Genomic DNA, 15,227 nt, shown 5'->3' with positions numbered 1-15,227 from the left:
TTTCAGTTGCAATTTTGACATCATCTACCTTTTTCGGAACTTTGGTCCCTGTTGAAAGGAACGTTCACGGTAGCATCTTAGTTGGCGTGTCATTATCTTCGTAGAATCGAGCATCAGCGAAGTAGGACTCCACCAAAGAAAAGGGCTTCACATCGCCATTTATTTTTTTTCTCGCCGTCTCTGTAGTATTTCAGGCACTGATGTCGAGTTGACGCGACAACACCATTTTCGTGAAGCCAAGGTCGACCAAGCAACAACTTGTATGACGTTTTGGCATCGATTACTTGAAAAAGCGTGGTGGATAACATATCTCCCGTTAAAATTTCAACACGGATCATGCCAATTATTCTTTGTCCACCAAGATTGAAGCCTTGGATCATCAAACGTCTTTTTAGCAAGCTCGCTTATAGCAATCCGAAGCTCTTCCATAGTGGTTTTCGGCATTATGTGATTTCAAGGGCTTAGAATGGAGTTAGAATCCATTGTGTATCTAATTCCATTTCAAAAACCTCCAACCAAACACTAGAATGGATTGAATCCATTCCAATCCATTCCAAAAGTTCCAACCAAACACCTCCTTAGTGAAAGATGGACTTGGTTGGGTGATCCATGCTATTATTTCTAAACAAGATTTGTTCCAAACTAATAAACCAACAAAGAAAAGTAATGTACACTCATTCACAACTAATCTATTAAAAATGGCACGATTAAGGTGTCGTTTAGTTCATATATGAGTTGTATAATACTAGCTTTTGAACCTGTATTATCGCACGGGCGATCTTCAAAATCGCATTATAAATAATATTTATATTATAATTGTAGTTTTAATTTTAATTGACATAATTTGTCTCTATATATTAAAAAAAGTCATGTATATGTCTTTAATCGAGTATAAAGAAATAACTATTTATGACTTATCGTTAACTTTGTTTCTAATAAACATTTATGTTTAACTGACTATTCTAGATGCAAAATTGATTTGACCTGAATGACCCAACCTGAATAACTCAACCCGAACCCGAACACGACACTCCAACTCGAGACGCGAACTTGACTCGAGCCCGAACTTGACTCAAAACCTAAATTGACTCGACCCACTATAACTCGACTCGAATGTTTATTGTAGCAAACAGATTATTATAAATGAAAAATCGATAATAGTTGACCCGAAAATGATCTGAAACCGAAATAACCTGACCCGGCCCGAAGCCAGCGAACCCGAAATTGCCTCGACCCGAACTGGTCCTATCCGGTTGACCCGTTTGCCAGGTCTACATGTTGTACCCCTTTTAGTTCCTTAAACCTACATATTCTAATAATTAAGTGTGACACCCCCATCATACTCCAAGTGCTTTACCAGGACCACTCAGGTATAAAGATGTCACCATCTCGGTTTTCCGAGGCAATGATAATTAAAAGACAATAACGAAACAATACTTAAATGTAATAAAGTTTAAAGCGATTACAATCCAAAACCAACTTGATAAAAGTGTAATACATGTTCTCAAAATCAAATGTCTCAAACTACTAAAACACGACAGCGGAAGACTTTAATCAGCTCGTGGTGACACATCCCAGCCAGCCCATATGCTTCTAATCATACCTGCTCAACAACTGCTCACCATCCCCGAATGGATCACCACAGTTTATAAAACAATTAAACGGGGTCAGCACTAATTACACGAGACAAGATGCAATACAACAATTACCAAACAGCATAATCGTCACATCAAACCCCGGTCTCCATGAGCAATCTCCACGTAACTGACTACACACTAAAGTGTGTAGCCCTGCCAGAGTATCCATCGCAACAGATACTCCACACCGCCAGTGGGGGACCGCAGCCGTACCCACCAAATCCCCGCTCATCTCCATCGAGCGATAAACCCAAGTCCATTAATGTGCACATCCCTTCTGTGGCGGGTTCCACAGAAGGCGAATCATGGGCGTGAAGCCACTCCCGCAAGTGACTCGACTCAGCCAGGGACACGCCCCGAAGATCACAGACAGATACAATCCAATCAATAATATGAAATCAACAACTATCCAACACAACCAACAATATACTTAATCAATCGTCACAACAACAATCACCACACAATCATGTAACTAATACTGAGTAGGGAAACCCTACCTGAAATGCAATCACAAGCAGCAGACGATCTAACAGCTGTCTCAAAAACGCTCTTCTACGAATCCTCCTCCTATTCACATAATCATATAATTACTAACCATCACCATAACTAACAAAAAACCCCCAATCCCCCAAATTAGGGTTTAAACAAAACTTAACTAATTACTATAAAATTGGTACGTAGATCTTACCCTCGACGCAAGGATCACAAGGATGTAAAGAATGATGAAATCCGACCTCTCAAGCTCCGGGATTTGTCAATAACACGGATGATGCGAAGAACGTAGGTTGAATCTCCTTTATAATGTTATTAGGTTTGTAAAAGTGATTTATGAAGATGACGGAAAGAATTATATATTAATCCGTGTTATTAACAAAACCCGTCGAATTAATACCCGCTAACCGAGCTACTCGATCGAGTAACTAACGTACTCGATCGAGTGCCACTTACTCGATCGAGTACCAAAGCTACTCGACCGAGTACCCTACAGACAGACTACTGTTTCGTAAATCAAAACACCCTTACTCGACAGAGTAAGGCCCACTTGATAGAGTACCCAGAGACTCATAAAACCCTAGTATTACATTAAGTTCTTAGAGACCCAAATCTGATTCTCTCCTCCTCCAACTTTCTCAACATACCCCGTAGTTACCCAATAGTATCCGGCCAACTTTCAACACCAACGCACCTGTGGGCCGTGACCCACATATAACCATCTATTCATAACCCATGTCCACCACCCACGATATATCCAAGTTAGGCGATACTTTAATTCTTTTACCTCAAATGAAAATATATTTGGTTGGGTGTTTATTTTCTACGTATTTTACTCATCACTATAAATTTTTGACTATTTTGCCCTCCTCATTTTACCACCCTCTTCCTCCTCTCTCATTGTACTACACAGAGAAAAAAAAATTTAAATCACGCAGTAAACCCGCCACCAACCTTAAACCACCCCAACCACCGTGTCTCCTTTGCCACCCAGCGACCCCGCCTCAAGCAACCTATTCGCCCACCACCAGAATCTGCCAGCGACCATGTTCTCCCCCTCCACCTACCGCCGAATGAACCATCTCCTCCCTTTCCTCATTCATCGGACCCAAACTCTATCAATGACCTACACACCCCCTCGCCGGACACCACCAATTACAGCGGTAGGCGGCTACCCATGCGTCTTCCTTTGCACCTACCGTCCTCAAATCCATGCTGCCACCCGAAAAACCAACATTTAACTTTTGAAAACCCTAAATCCTAATTAAAACAAAAAAAATCTAAAAATACAAACAGAAACGTGAATTTGAAGAAATGATTTTGCAATTAATGGATGAAACACAATACTTTAGATTCAAATTACCACCTGTAATCGAAAAAAGTAATTAATTTGGGAAATTATAGAATTGTTAATCGAAAAAATTAGGTTTGGTGGGTTTTTGTTAGGGGTATGCTAATGGAAAGATTCAGGTAAAGAGTATTGTATTAAGTGAAATAAGTATTGCGAAAATAAGGTACGTAAGTTTATCATGGAGTAAATACTTGTAAGATGACCCCCACTCTAAAATGACACACCTTAATCAAGTGGCATAATCATATGAAAGCATGTTTATCTTTGTCGACAATTAATCTTTCATATAATTTCAAAAACGTTGCTCATATGTCTCCATAAATAGTGCTCTAGTATTTCTTTTACTTATTATTTTCCCATTTAAGCTTATTGATCTCATTACTATGTTATTGTTCAATTATGGATAAAAATAAAACAAGTAAATATATTAAACATTAAAATATGAACAAATTAGTTATAAATTATAATAGTAATATTTTGTGATAATCTGAATCACTCAACCACTACCAATACATGCATGTATTAATGAACTTAAAAAGTGTATGGAACATTGTGAATTGAATGTGAAAAAAATGTGACGTGAGTTCAAAAGGCGGGATACAAAGTATTTGTTTCAGACTTTCCGATATAAGAAATCTAAGTTTATAAGTCTTGATCTCAACCGGGCGGATTGTACTTGACTAGTTGAGTACATGAATGAAACGAATGGGGGTGTTGATGAGCCTGCACATTTAGCGAAATTGACAAGGAGGTCGAAACCTTTTTTTCATACGTAAATAAGAGGTTAAATGTTTAAAAATAATCTTGATGAATTGTTAACAAACATGTACGGAATAACAATAAAAAATTACCAAAGCACCAAACCCAATTCACAATGGCAAAAAATTTGTTGCATCAATATTGTAGTATCAATATCGAATATAAATATAAATTTAAAATTAACTCCATTAGAAATTACACGATCTAAACAATCAGATAAGAAACTACTTAATTTCTACTTGGCTCAAACCCTAAATATGCTAAAATACCCATCCTTAAGCTTGAAATCCACAATTACTCGTGTTATTGAGACGTAATATAAATTATATGACCGCAAAACAGAATTAAATTTTTTAATTGAAGTATTGTCTTACGTACTTCCAACCTGCAAAAAATTGGATAATTCAGTATCTTTAATTTAATGACTCGCTCGAAATTAGAACAAAACCTAACTATCGACATATCTTAACACATAAGCTAGTTCTATAACAAAGAATAGTGTCTGGATTCAAGTGTTCAACCTTATTCATCGTAACTATGGAGAGTATGAATACTTTATACTTGACGGCGAAAACAAACATGTGGGACAAATACTTACGCGAAAACACCACCTTCTATAGAGAATACTAATGGCGGGAGGGTAGTATTCACCATACTCATCCCAAGAGACCACCCTACGTAAATTTACCGATTTTCACAAAAAAAATATAATTTCATTTGTTCAGTATATATATAATTAATAATTCAAAGCAACAATAATTACTAAGAAAAGTCGTGGATAAGAATTATCATTAATTTAACCACATCAATAATATTGAATCAAGATAAATTATGAAATCACATACCATTGGTAAGGGAACACACTTCACTGATTTGTCTTCCTCTGAAATCGGTCATGATCTGGAACTTGCAGGCTACACTATTTAAATATACATAGTTTTAAAAACAAACCAGATATTAAGCCATTAAATAAGGCAAATTGATCCGAATGTTTGAAAACTGTCGATGTACCTCAAGCGATAATTATGGCAAAAAGTTTGAGGCACCAGAGTTGCTTGTGAAGAAGGTATTGATGTTGGTTCCTTTTCCTCATGGTCATCGCAAACATAATCACCTCCTCTTAATTACTAAAAGAATGAGATTTGGTATCCAATAGATATGAGACTATGGTAAATATAATTAAAAGAAGATCATTTACGATTTTAAAGAATATATTGAGGAGAATGAACTTAATTATGCAGCTTTTTAGGAGATTTTATTTCCTGCAGACTTATTTCCATTTTTTTAGTTATGATAATATTTAAAATGAGCTAATCACACATGACCAAATCTTGAAATCTTTCCTCCTATAATCATGCTAACAATCTTTTTTTAGGAATCATGCTGACAATCTTGCCTTACTTAAGTTAAGATATAATAGATCACCATTACAATGAAGATTACACTAAGATAGGAAATATATTTTCCTTTTTATTTTTAATTCTAGACACACTCCGTATAAATTGCAGTAAATGATATTGTAATTGTTTGTTTCCTTTTAAAAGTATATATGTATGTATTCAAATCTTTTATTTATTATGCCGAGTCAGATTTTCGTAGATGATGTGGCAGACTAATAGATGATGACACGTGTCGACTTAAAAGGCTTGTGGTTGTTGCTTTAATACTTCCTCCGTTCCATTTAATTCTTTACATTTGCTTTATACACATATGTCAATGCACATTTTCTTTTGTTCATATCTTCGGCTACATGTTACTAAAAATTATAAAAGTTTGATTTTCATAATACATTCGGTGAGACGATTTAAACAAGATCTCACATGACTATATTTTATGTTATATATTAGAATTTGTATTGGAGATTCTCCTTACTAATGAATAGTGCCGAAAAAAGCAAACGTAAAGAAACAAATGGAACGGAGGAAGTATAATGATGATATGATTATATATTTTAGGACTATAATGTAGATTTAGCATGTGATTATTGTCATAAAACTAAAACACAAGAGAAACGATAAAGGTAAAGAATCAACCTCGGATCCTAGTGCAATTCGGCAAAATGAACAGAAATCAACGTAGATTTCCTCCTAATTGTTGCACCCAAGACCGTCTGAGACTATGCCCTTGTGCTAGAATGTATTCTCTAATTGCCTTGCAATATTGAGAGAATTTTATGTGAGTTTTGCTAGATGTGAGATCTAGGTTTTTCAGAGAGAAAATGCTCCTCAAAACCCTAATTTTTGTTTCAAAATAAATGATTAAGTTACAAAAGAGAGAGAGCCTCTCTTTTGTTTGCTCGGCCAACCGTGAGCCCTCATGGGGAAGTGGGCTTCCACTTCCTCTTAATTTTAACTCGTGGTCCGGCTCGAAAATGCTAAATGTATATGACGCGATTTTATTATAAATCGTCATCGGTTATCGGTTATTAAAACATCAACTAATAACACGGATTAGTTGAAATATTAATACATGTCCGACAAAGACAATATTGTATAATTAATTCAATATACATCAATTAAATATAATCGTTTATATTTAATTTACGAATTAACTGCTTAATTCGCCTTAGCCATTATTATTTAATCCGTATTAAATAAAACATCTCAACATCGCGTTAGACTAATTATTAGTCAATGACTCCGACTAACTGCTTAGTCAACTTTGGCATCAACATGACTGTATTTTCATACCGTCACATCTCTCAAACGTATCCTATAGGTGTGACTTTTAGGGACCAGTTGATCACCGCCATCTGTATGACAATAAAGTCAAACTTATCTAGCAAGCCAACCGTTATTGATAAACGTGGACCAACTGATAATAATACAAAAGTATACCCTTTGATCCTTTTAGAGATTTAAATGTTATTGCACTAACTGTAGAGGACACAAGCCCCAACAAGCTCCCACTTGTCCGTACAAGTGTATGTGTAATAACGTTATCCGCACTTGCTGGAGGACACAGCTCCAACAAACTCCCACTTGTCCGTACAAGTGTATGTGCGATAACCGATTCTCATATTCATTTAAAAATTTCTCCCACTCAATGTAAAACAATTTGCAGATCCGGATCCGCAAAGGTCGTATTTTACAATCGATCTGTATCAAGAGTGGTTTCCCCGACTAGAGAGTAACTTAACTGATAAAACGAATTCGTATTCGAGCATGGCCATGCATTTCGATTCTGACTCCTCGAGTGGCCCTGAGAAATATCGAGTACCTGATAAAGGCTGAATATTTCCTTCAACTCGACTCCTGCCGATCTAAGCACAGCATGAAATGACCCAGAAACAATCTACTTGGCCCCCTGTTACGGATGACCGTGAGAAAGAAACCAAAGTCACCTAAAATCTGCCTTTATCTCAAGAGATAGTCGATAGTCAAAAGAATCGACTCTTAGGATCACCATGGAGGTCCTATCCACGACCTGGCACCGAATGTTATAAAACATTTAGGACTCCACGTCGTTGTAACAATTGTGTCCTACGAGATATCCGTATAACTCGCCTCTGTGATTGGTCAGTCAACCATTTGACTTATGGCTCGTTGAACCCACCATCAACCAACGTCACAAAATAATTGCCAGAGTTATCAGCTCATGTGGGCAATTAAGGACCAAAAAATATAATGTTTGTTCAGTTCACTTTGTGGTGTTCAAGATTGTCGTACAATTCCACATGAAAAACAAAATATATAAATATCAAAACGATGATGTCGTATAGAGTACACAAGAAAATGAATCTAATCCATAAAAGAGTACTACAACTGAGGAACACGTTTAATTCCCATGGAATTAACATGCCCTTCATGCTTATCTTGTCGTAATGGTTTAGTGAGAGGATCTGCTATGTTATCATCTGTAGCAATCTTTTCTATCACTACTTCCTTTTGCTCCACGTAATCTCGGATTAGATGAGCTTTCCGTTGTACATGTCTAGACTTGTTGCTAGACTTTGGCTCCTTAGCTTGGAAGATGGCACCTCTATTGTTGCAATAGATGGTGATCGGGTCATTCGAACTAGGCACTACAGATAGTCCTTGTAAGAATTGACGCATCCATATCGCTTCCTTTGCAGCTTCAGACGCGGCATAGTACTCGGACTCAGTCGTAGAATCTGCTGTAACACTTTGTTTGGAACTCTTCCAGCTGACTGCAGCGCCATTAAGAGTAAAAACGAATCCAGACTGAGATTTTGAGTCATCTCGATCCGTTTGGAAGCTAGCATCTCGTAGAATTCGGTTGCGCATAGCTTTTGTTCGCCTCCATAAGTCAATGTCCAATCTTTAGTCCTCCGTAGGTACTTAAGAATGTTCTTGACAGCCATCCAATGTGATTCATCTGGATGCTGTTGGAATCGACTTGTCATACTCAATGCATATGCCACGTCTGGACGTGTGCATATCATGGCATACATGATTGATCCTATAGCCGAGGCATAAGGAATCCGTGTCATGCGCTCTTTCTCTTCCGGTGTCTCTGGTGCCTGAGACTTGCTCAAATGCACCCCTGGAGCCATAGGAAGAAACCCCTTCTTGGAGTTAGTCATGCTGAATCTCTCTAGTATCTTGTCTATATAAGACTCTTGACTGAGAGATAACATCCGACGTGATCTATCTCGATAGATACGGATGCCCAAAATTCTTTGTGCCTCACCCAGAATTTGTATTGGAGATTCTCCTTACTAATGAATAGTGCCGAAAAAAGCAAACGTAAAGAAACAAATGGAACGGAGGAAGTATAATGATGATATGATTATATATTTTAGGACTATAACGTAGATTTAGCATGTGATTATTGTCATAAAACTAAAACACAAGAGAAACGATAAAGGTAAATAATCAACCTCGGGTCCTAGTGCAATTCGGCAAAATGAACAGAAATCAACGTAGATTTCCTCCTAATTGTTGCACCCAAGACCGTCTGAGACTATGCCCTTGTGCTAGAATATATTCTCTAATTGCCTTGCAATATTGAGAGAATTTTATGTGAGTTTTGCTAGATGTGAGATCTAGGTTTTTCAGAGAGAAAATGCTCCTCAAAATTTTTGTTTCAAAATAAATGATTAAGTTACAAAAGAGAGAGAGCCTCTCTTTTGTTTGCTCGGCCAACCGTGAGCCCTCATGGGGAAGTGGGCTTCCACTTCCTCTTAATTTTAACTCGTGGTCCGGCTCGAAAATGCTAAATGTATATGACGCGATTTTATTATAAATCGTCATCGGTTATCGGTTATTAAAACATCAACTAATAACACGAATTAGTTGAAATATTAATACATGTCCGACAAAGACAATATTGTATAATTAATTCAATATACATCAATTAAATATAATCGTTTATATTTAATTTACGAATTAACTGCTTAATTCGCCTTAGCCATTATTATTTAATCCGTATTAAATAAAACATCTCAACATCGCGTTAGACTAATTATTAGTCAATGACTCCGACTAACTGCTTAGTCAACTTTGGCATCAACATGACTGTATTTTCATACCGTCACATCTCTCAAACGTATCCTATAGGTGTGACTTTTAGGGACCAGTTGATCACCGTCATCTGTATGACAATAACGTCAAACTTATCTAGCAAGCCAACCATTAATGATAAACGTGGACCAACTGATAATAATACAAAAGTATACCCTTTGATCCTTTTAGAGATTTAAATGTTATTGCACTAACTGTAGAGGTCACCAGCCCCAACAATCCCCTATTTAGTAAAAGAATAGGAAAAGCTTCAAGTTTTCCCGCCTAAACTACATTTCCTATTTTGAAAAAATCTCTTATTTACTTCCCTATTTTGATATAATCTCTTTTTTAAAATTTGCCTCTAAAATTTTTGTGATAAAAAAAATCGTTCTTTGTATGATCGTAACTAAATGATATGCTAATAAAAAAATTATAAACAATTTCATTAATTTTGTTTATAAATATATACATTTCATGACATTACTCAATTTTTTGGATAATTTTATAGTTAATTTTTTTTCTAAAAATAAAAACTCTACAATTACCGCGCATTTATTACGCGGGATCTAAACTAGTGAAATATCAATTCACATGAAATTAACTACTCCATGCAAATCCTTGTGAATTGGGTAATTTTGTTTGATTAGCCATGTAGGAGTGAAATTCATGTGAATTTTCAATGAACAAGGAGGAGGTACGTAATCCAATTCCAATTTTTTGCAGGCATTGGAAAAACATGTAAACTGACAAATCCCATTTTTTGAAAGAAAAAGCCATTCAAATAACTTCCATATTTGCAATTCATGGAAAAACTAGTTTTAAACCCGTGCAAATTGCACGGGTTTTTTTTCAAACATTTGTTCATTTGTTATCATCAAACATTTAACAAAATTAGATAATGTTGTTACCTTTTGGAATTCCCACGCATAGATATATAATACTCCCTCTTATTCATCATTTTCTTCCCTATTTTTTTAAACGGATTATTCAGGTTTTCTTCCCCTTTCCTTTTTTGGAAACTTTTGCTCTTATTTTATTCATTTCTCTCTCATATCACCAAACCCCACCCAACTCACAATTCCTTATTTAATTCTTAATTATTCACTCCTCTCTCCTATCACCAAACCCCACCCAACTCAAAATTCCTTATTTAATTCCTAATTATTCATTCTTCTCTCCTATCACAAAACTCCACCCAACTCACAATTCATACTTTATTCCCCTCCTAAAACCTTGTGCCCACAACAAAGGAGAACAAAATGATGAATAGGAGGGAGTATAAAATACATGTAAATATTAAATTTAAAATTTAACATTCATATATCAATGTGAAATAATTATTAAAAAAATATTAACAAACAACTAAATCACAAATATTATGATTTTAAAAAATTATATTAAAAAAACTTGATGTTTATATCTTCTACAATATATGTGATGTACGTATTGAATACAGTAATAGCAAAGTCGGATTATTTTTTAAAACAATTTATCTTTTTCAGTTTTAAAACGGTTAAAAAGGTGGCATACACAAATTTTGACCTGTTTTCTTAGCCTGTTCCGACCTGAACCATATTCGATAACTTTACCATACCTTGTCAAATTGTAATTTAGAATATTGGTCATGTCAAATATAGGTCGGATCGGAACATTAACTCATATAGTCCACGAGTGTGTGTTCAATACAACAACTAACAAAGTGAACTAATAGAAACTCAACTATTAAACAAATTTGCTTATGAATTGATTTTTTTATTTATAGATTTTGAATTATAGTGTCTATAAACTTATTTTATAATTTAATTGATTTTTTATTAGTTTTAAGTATGATTTATATCATTATGAGTATTATTATAACTAATCAACACCAATTTACGATCAAATCATCCTTGCGGCGTGTTTGGGAACCTAGAATTGGATTTTAGTTCGTAATTGAGATATTTCAAGTGTTTGGGAACCTATAGAATTTGGAAATGGACTTAATTCCATATCAATTCCAATCTAGTTAAAATTTGAGTATCTCAACTTCCTACCATATAGTAATCATTTCAATCCCATCACTATTTACGTTTGTTTTGTCATGCAAATTTCATTGCAATATTTTTATTTGTGATATTTTTTTCGATCGCAAATATTTTTTGTGACAATTTTTTTTTTTCAAATAAAAAAAAATCGATCACCACAGAGAGGTGGCAATCGGGTCAGTCGGGTCGGGTCATATCGGGTCAGCATACACTTTCGGGCCGGGTTCGGGTCGTTATCGGGTCGGGTCAATTCGGGTCAAATGATGTATCGAGTTGGGTCGGGTTTGGGTCAGGTCATTATTGGGTCCGGTAACTTAATCGCATTACTATAATTTTTTACCATTTAATTTAGTTTTTTAATCTATTATTTGGTTTAATTACTTCATTACTAAGTCAAACATATCATTCTAAACACAAAATCACTTTCATTTTGATCAAAATTAAGCTTAATAATGGTCGGGTCATCAATTTAATCGGGTCAGTATCGGGTCGGGTCAATATCGGGTCGGGTCTGGGTCGGGTTCGGGTTACTGATAATTGGGTCGGGTCGGTTTCAGGTCACAATATTTTCGGATCCTGTCGGGTCAGACTTGCCAGCTCTACTGACCACACCCATATCCGTCATTCCAATTCCAATTCCTGGTTTACCAAACAAACTTTTAGAATCAGATTTGGAAGTGAATTCAAACAATTTGATTTCTACAATTGAAATTTTGGAAATGAAATCAATTCCACGCTTTCAAACATTACCTTGAATAGAACAAAGTTGAGTATTAATTATCTTTTGTAACTAATTTGTGAGAGGGAAAACAATAATAAATGAATTTTTAATTTTAGACTTTGTAATTTATCTTGTTCCTTACTTGTTACAAAGTCTATAATCCAAAAATGTGAAAAATATCTGTAAAACTTGAAAGAAAAATTTACTTCATAAAGCATATTATATAGATTACTCGTACATAAGAAGGTGTATAAATTAAAATGCTATTTTATATTAAATTTGTAGAAGAACTTGTAATTTAAGGGCATTGTAATATAATACTATGTTCATATTGGCTAATAAATGGATAAAGTAGGAGCAAACCTCTTGTAAAACTGATTTACAATAAGACATTGTAAAACAATTTAAAAAGTAAATAAATTTATGGTTTTACAATGACATTACTGTACAACCGATGTACATAAGTTCGAGACTTTTTGATAAGGTATTATTTACGTCTTTTAAAAGTCAAGATATCATAAGAGCTTTCTTGCCTCAACTGAGAAGTTGAGGGTTCGATTTTTAACCACGACATAGTACGCTCATTTGAAAAAAAAAATCATGATATCATCATTATTTTGGGTTTTAATGCTAACTAATGAAATTAGGTGTATTATTTATGTCTTTCGTATAATTATGAAGTTTTTTTTTATGGCAGTATAATATTAAATTTTAATCTATTCCTATTGAACTTAAAAGAAAAATTTGTAAATTAAAAAAGGTTTAGTAAAAAAAAATTGAATTCATTTTGCATGTGCCAAAGGCAGTTACTCCACGGCTAAAATATTAAATCTGCATAGGTGACATCATCATGATCTCAGCAATATATTGGAAGTTGGAATTTGAAATTGGAGACGTGACTTTTTATGCGGGTCCCAGTTTATTGTTTTTTTTAAAGGTTGTATATGATGACGTGGGTTAATGAGAATGAGTTAAATGTTATTGTATTTATAAAGAAAAAATTTCAAACTCTTGTATCACTTGAATTTTTACGAAGGGAGAATTAAAATAAAAAAATAGTGCAATTGATTTCTAAAATCAAAGGGGGTATAACTTATATTCTTCAACAAGTCGTTACAACTTACAATTATTATGTAAAAACGGTAATAAAATTTATCCCAACTTATATCCTCGTTCGTTTACTTGCATTATTATGTGTCATAGCCTCATAGGCATTAAAATATGAGCGACCACAATCGAATGAATACCAGGTTCACTATTAGTTCACCAATTATTAGATATTAAGTAAAACAAAAATCATATTATCAAAAGTATAATATTAATAAGGGAAATTATAAATACAACTCAATGAGTTGTATTTAAGCATTTAATACCCTTTTAAATTTGGTACGCCTTCTGTTTTTTTATATATGACTTTCTCACATTTCGAGACACTCCCTTCTCTCTTCAATTTCTCTAAAAATATAAGACTAAATATTATGATATGTAAACTCATATGAAAGAGTTTTTCGTAAGGAATTTAATAGAACCATTTTTATATTTTTTGAACAAATATATTTTTGTAAATATTAAAGTCAAAGACTTACCTCGTAAATACAAAACGTCATACATAAAGAAATAGAGAGAGTATTAATTTAGAAATTAGGGAATAAATTGGCCATGAATCAAAGCAATTAATGCATGTATTAAATATTTATTTCCTTTTTAGTTCCTTAAATATAAGGGTTCAAACACTAATTTGTCTTATTTACTTGTACCAAAAAGCATTTAAGACTATATTTTTAGCCACTTCCAACTCCTAACTTACTTTTGCATTTGTATTATCCAAAGACTTATGTTTGAATTATCGGAATCTATCTAAATTATATAGCAGGAATTATTTTTAATTGACCATATCATGAGAATTATATTTTTATTTGACATTATTGACGAAAACTGCCCAAGTTTTTGTTATTTGTGAAAAAAAAATTTAAGTGGATACTTTTTCGTTTAGAAATACTCGACTTTGGCTCTGGCTAGTTTTGATCCAATTTCTAATTGGCGAACGCCTCTAAATTTGACTTATAAAAGTAACAATATACTCCCTCCTATTCTACATAACTCTCCCCTTTCATGGAGGGCACAAGAATTAAGAGAGGGGAGTATTATATGATAAAGTATTGGAGTGGGGTAGGAGATTAGAGAGAGGAAGGTAGTGTGTGATTAAAATAAGTATTGTTGTGGGGTAAGATGATTAAAATAAGGATTGTTGTGGATAAAGTTATTAAAATAAGATAAAGTATGAGTATTGTGGGGTATTGTTGTGGGGTGAGGTGATTAAAATAAATATAAATGTTTGCCAAATAAGGAAATAGGGAGAGTATTGTGAATAGACGAAAAGGGAAATAGGGAGAGTTATTTAGAATAGGAGGGAGTATTATATAATAGCAATGACGTAGTGAAACTAATAATACTAGTATTAGTCCTGACGAGTGACTCAATCAGGGCTGGTCAATTTGGGTTCGGGTTGTTCAAGTTTGCAAGAATTTGGGTCGGGTCGGTTGGGTCGGGCTATTTCTGATTGATCAATTTGAATCATTTTCGAATGAGTTGTTATCAAGTTATTTGGGGGGATAACATAGCCATTATGCAATAATAAAAATTCGGGTCAATTCGGGTAATGGGTTAGATTTGGATCCTCAAATTGGGTGGGGGTCGGGTTATTCGGACTGGGTCATTCGGGTTGGATCAATGTTGTCATGTCTAAGTAGCAATGAGAGTAGTAACAGTAACAAT

This window comes from Silene latifolia, unplaced genomic scaffold (assembly GCF_048544455.1).
Source record: "Silene latifolia isolate original U9 population unplaced genomic scaffold, ASM4854445v1 scaffold_20.1, whole genome shotgun sequence".
Taxonomy (NCBI): domain Eukaryota; kingdom Viridiplantae; phylum Streptophyta; class Magnoliopsida; order Caryophyllales; family Caryophyllaceae; genus Silene; species Silene latifolia.
This window is presented reverse-complemented; position numbering follows the sequence as displayed.